This window comes from Bufo bufo, chromosome 1 (genome assembly GCF_905171765.1).
Source record: "Bufo bufo chromosome 1, aBufBuf1.1, whole genome shotgun sequence".
NCBI classification, from domain to species: Eukaryota; Metazoa; Chordata; class Amphibia; order Anura; family Bufonidae; genus Bufo; species Bufo bufo.
Genome location: NC_053389.1, coordinates 472,271,535 through 472,277,534, shown reverse-complemented (window position 1 = coordinate 472,277,534; position 6,000 = coordinate 472,271,535).

The window sequence follows — 6,000 nt, the reverse complement described above, 5'->3', positions numbered from 1 at the left end:
TACTAATGTTTATGCTACATTATAAATGTGAGACTCTTGGCAAATACATTTCATACAAAATCATTTGCGCCTGTCTGCAAACAAGGCGATCTCTTTAGGACAGGAACCTACACTAAATACTACCTCCACTGGTGCCATACCGGCCTCCATTAAATTCAGGGAATGCAGGTTCCACATGCATGCTGAGCCCACACTGTATTATACCTCTTTTGGTATCACAAATGCATAAATAAAAATGTATTCAATACATTAGCATTTTGTATTGCGCTTTCAGGATACTAAATCCAGTTTTCCTTTGCACCAGTTTTGATAAATCTCCACCTTAATTTTCAGGGGATGTTAAATTATGGAATTATTTCATGTTCATGGTATATCACCAGCATAGTCTGCACCACTGTACACACATTACCATCATTTACTGTATATTAGGGACAATTTGAAAGGAAGCCAATTAACAATAATTAGCTAATTATCTGTATATTTTTTGGAGTGTGGGAGGAAACTGGAGTGCCTGGAAGAAACCCACACGAACACGGGGAGAACATACAAACTCCATGCAGATGTTGTTCTTGGTCGGATTTGCATTCATGAACCCAGTGCTTCAAGGCAACAGCTCTAACCACTGAGATGTAACTATCCACAGATCTCCTGGATGACTTTGTTCATGTGCTGCTGTCTTAGCCAGACCTATGTTTTGGCAGATGATGGAACAGGGGAAGCCATTAAATTTCAATAGCATGGGTCTGTCTGTAGAAACCCTATTACAGTTGTAGTTCTTAGGGAGGCCTGCAGGTTGCAGGGCTCCATAAGAACATTCCAACTATGCAATGTATATTATAATTCATTGAAATATAAGGCACAAGTGATCTGAAGAGCTTAAAGGGGCTTAAAAGTAAAAAGGGTTTTTTCAAAATGTAAAAATATGGTAAACTGAAATCTTTATAGTACGGCCACACAGAGCGGCTGTGCTGTGGTTGGGATGTGGTCAGCCTAGTACAGTGTGGCCGTACAAGCCTCAGCAGCATTATATTAATTAGTACTACATTTTTTATTTGGTCTACATTGTTAAAAGGGGTTATCCAGGAAATATAGATGACCTATCCACAAGATAGCTGAATGGCAGGGGTCCCAGGTGTCAGACCTATCCTCAGGATAGTAGTGTAGAAGCAGCACTATGCGGTCTCAGGATAATGCGTCTATATCAATGCAGCAGCCTAACCGTAGGCCCTTGATCCATCAGGCCAAATCGTATACGTGTAGAAAAGAAGATGGCTTCGGCAGCATTCCGCAATATCAAAAATACTTTAATCGTACCTCCAGACACAGATGGCAACGAACGTTTCGACTGTGCAACAGTCTTTGTCAAGCCTAGTGACACAAAATCTGATAGGCATATATATACCCCCCTCATATAAAATACACACCCCGTTACAGCATTAGTGCAGATCACTACACAATAAGATACACATGTTCATACTTTAACTCACAGCTAACGACATGTCCAACGAACTCGTGTAGTTCTCCTCGGCGTTCCCTTATCTGTAATGCGCAGTCGCGTCTCAACCCATCTAAAACCCGGAAGTATCATACGTCGCCATGGCACCCGGAGGCGCACGTGTCTCTAGCCAATGAGCTGCCAGAGGGCCTCACTGACGTCACAGACTGCGCGTCAACCTCGTAACACTCACCCAAGAGCGCACATCCGTGCGTCGATGGCGTGGGTCACATGAGGTACGCAGCCAGTAACAACATCGCGCAGGTACCGGCGCCATGACAACGATGACGCCACGATCAACGCTGCTTACTGTGAAGTAAATATGTGCTATCCGTATCCAAAATGAACTGGTTTGTGCACCATATAGACAACACAGATAATAGCCTGATTACAGAGGGACATCAAACCGGACTGTACATATTCATGATCATAACAGGTATAGAGCAAAAACATATCATAGCAAGTACAGATAGCAATACAAACAGTGTATCCCATGTATACATCACATATGGATCATCATCATAGCACTTTGACATATAAATTTGGGGACCAATCCCCCGGGGATGCGCTACATATAGGTTAAAATCATAATGTCCCTATACTAAGAGGATAAAACAATGACACACATCAATCGATGGATGAGACATTGAACTCTAGATTCAAACCAAAGGGTTGAAGGGACCTAAGGGTATGGATCCATTTAAGTTCCTTTTTCCTCAGTATTCCCTTCCTGTCCCCACCCCTTCTCAAATATCCCACGCTATCAATAGCCCGAAATCTCAATTGATTGATAGAATGTTTGCAATCAATGAAGTGTTTGGCAACCGGTTTGTCGAGTGCACCTGTTCTTATTGTACTTTTATGTTTATTAATTCTTTCCCTCAATTCCATCGTAGTCTCCCCCACATAGATCAAGCTACATGGGCACTGTATCATGTAAACCACATCTGTGGACTTACATGTATAGTGACCCTTGATTTTAAACCGTTTACCACTGTAGGGATGTGTAAAACCGTCGCCTTTCATGATGCCACCGCAGTTGCAACAGGAAAGGCAAGGGAAATTACCATTCCTCATTGGTGCTAGTCTTTTCTGTCTTTCGATGTCCTTACCCCCTATATCCGCCTTCACCAATCTATCCCGTAGGTTGGGGCTCCGTTTGTATGCCATCATTGGGGGAACTGAAAATTCAGTGACTGCAGGTAATCCTTTCTGCAGGATCTGCCATTCCTGACGCAGGATGGTGGCTATATTGCCGCTATCGCTCCCAAAGATGGATACAAATGGAATTCGGGGGGTCTCATGTTTCTGTGGTTTCTTTACCAAAGTGGAGCAACGTTCCATAGATGTAATCCTATGCTTGGTACGGTTAATCAATTTGGTGGGATAACCTCTCTTACTGAACTTGTCGCACATCTCATCAACTCTAAATTCAAAGAGGGTGTCATCTGATACGATGCGACGTACTCTAAGTAATTGACTCCACGGAAGGGAGCTTACCATATTCTGAGGGTGACTACTGTCATACATTAACAAGGTGTTCTTGTCTGTAGGTTTTTGGAAGAGATCAGTACAGATCCTTCCATTGAGCACCTGAACTCGGACGTCAAGGAACTGCAGCTCACGGGCAGAATGCATCACGGTGAACTGCAGGTCCCGGACCCCAGAGTTCAGGTGCGCATGGAACTCATCCAACTCAGGCACAGTCCCCGTCCAAATCAAGAAAATGTCGTCGATGTAGCGCCACCAGCACAGGACTCTCTCAAAAAATGTGGAGCGATACACCAGCCGATCCTCCACCTCCGCCATGAAGATGTTTGCGTAGGTGGGGGCCACATTGGACCCCATCGCCACACCCCGCTTTTGCTGGTAGAAGGTGTCCCCGAAGAGAAAATAATTCCTCCTCAGGACCACCTCCAGGAGGGCGAGGATCAGCCGGCGCGCCCCAGGAGAGAGCCCTGTGCCGGCCAGGGCCACATCGACGACATTTAAACTATAAGAGTGATCAATGGATGTATACAGGGATACAACATCAAAACTCACAAGCAAAAACTCCGCCGGCAAGTCAAGTGAATTCAGCTTTGTCAAGAAATGGCCAGTATCACTGATATAGGAGGGAGCCGTGGTCGCGTGGATCCGCAACACTTTGTCCAAAAAGATGGATACAGGATTAAAGATGGAACCCCTGCCCGACACTATAGGTCGGCCAGGGGGATCCACAAGACTCTTGTGGATCTTTGGTAATACATATATATTGCGGAATGCTGCCGAAGCCATCTTCTTTTCTACACGTATACGATTTGGCCTGATGGATCAAGGGCCTACGGTTAGGCTGCTGCATTGATATAGACGCATTATCCTGAGACCGCATAGTGCTGCTTCTACACTACTATTTGTTTCTACATTTGATCCGAGAGGCGTGCACTGGGGAGTTGGACGCAGTGGTGATACACATCATGGAGGGTCCCCCAGGTCCAAGTAAGAATATGGATACCTCGCCAAGACACATGTATGTATATACTGATGAGGACATACAGCGACTTATCAATGTAGATGGATGTGATGTGACATTTCTAAGCTCCCCCTCTGTTGATATCCTGAAACGTAAAGTGGAGCAAGACCTCAAGAGATTGAATACTATGGAATTACATTTGATTACATAGGGGTGTTATTGGATGAGGCTCTTAGTCAAGGAGTCATTGACGATGAACTAAACAGCTTTCTGCGTGTGAGCCATCCGATCACCCCTGTGATATATGTATTACCAAAGATCCACAAGAGTCTTGTGGATCCCCCTGGCCGACCTATAGTGTCGGGCAGGGGTTCCATCTTTAATCCTGTATCCATCTTTTTGGACAAAGTGTTGCGGATCCACGCGACCACGGCTCCCTCCTATATCAGTGATACTGGCCATTTCTTGACAAAGCTGAATTCACTTGACTTGCCGGCGGAGTTTTTGCTTGTGAGTTTTGATGTTGTATCCCTGTATACATCCATTGATCACTCTTATAGTTTAAATGTCGTCGATGTGGCCCTGGCCGGCACAGGGCTCTCTCCTGGGGCGCGCCGGCTGATCCTCGCCCTCCTGGAGGTGGTCCTGAGGAGGAATTATTTTCTCTTCGGGGACACCTTCTACCAGCAAAAGCGGGGTGTGGCGATGGGGTCCAATGTGGCCCCCACCTACGCAAACATCTTCATGGCGGAGGTGGAGGATCGGCTGGTGTATCGCTCCACATTTTTTGAGAGAGTCCTGTGCTGGTGGCGCTACATCGACGACATTTTCTTGATTTGGACGGGGACTGTGCCTGAGTTGGATGAGTTCCATGCGCACCTGAACTCTGGGGTCCGGGACCTGCAGTTCACCGTGATGCATTCTGCCCGTGAGCTGCAGTTCCTTGACGTCCGAGTTCAGGTGCTCAATGGAAGGATCTGTACTGATCTCTTCCAAAAACCTACAGACAAGAACACCTTGTTAATGTATGACAGTAGTCACCCTCAGAATATGGTAAGCTCCCTTCCGTGGAGTCAATTACTTAGAGTACGTCGCATCGTATCAGATGACACCCTCTTTGAATTTAGAGTTGATGAGATGTGCGACAAGTTCAGTAAGAGAGGTTATCCCACCAAATTGATTAACCGTACCAAGCATAGGATTACATCTATGGAACGTTGTTCCACTTTGGTAAAGAAACCACAGAAACATGAGACCCCCCCGAATTCCATTTGTATCCATCTTTGGGAGCGATAGCGGCAATATAGCCACCATCCTGCGTCAGGAATGGCAGATCCTGCAGAAAGGATTACCTGCAGTCACTGAATTTTCAGTTCCCCCAATGATGGCATACAAACGGAGCCCCAACCTACGGGATAGATTGGTGAAGGCGGATATAGGGGGTAAGGACATCGAAAGACAGAAAAGACTAGCACCAATGAGGAATGGTAATTTCCCTTGCCTTTCCTGTTGCAACTGCGGTGGCATCATGAAAGGCGACGGTTTTACACATCCCTACAGTGGTAAACGGTTTAAAATCAAGGGTCACTATACATGTAAGTCCACAGATGTGGTTTACATGATACAGTGCCCATGTAGCTTGATCTATGTGGGGGAGACTACGATGGAATTGAGGGAAAGAATTAATAAACATAAAAGTACAATAAGAACAGGTGCACTCGACAAACCGGTTGCCAAACACTTCATTGATTGCAAACATTCTATCAATCAATTGAGATTTCGGGCTATTGATAGCGTGGGATATTTGAGAAGGGGTGGGGACAGGAAGGGAATACTGAGGAAAAAGGAACTTAAATGGATCCATACCCTTAGGTCCCTTCAACCCTTTGGTTTGAATCTAGAGTTCAAGGTCTCATCCATCGATTGATGTGTGTCATTGTTTTATCCTCTTAGTATAGGGACATTATGATTTTAACCTATATGTAGCGCATCCCCGGGGGATTGGTCCCCAAATTTATATGTCAAAGTGCTATGATGATGATCCATATGTGAT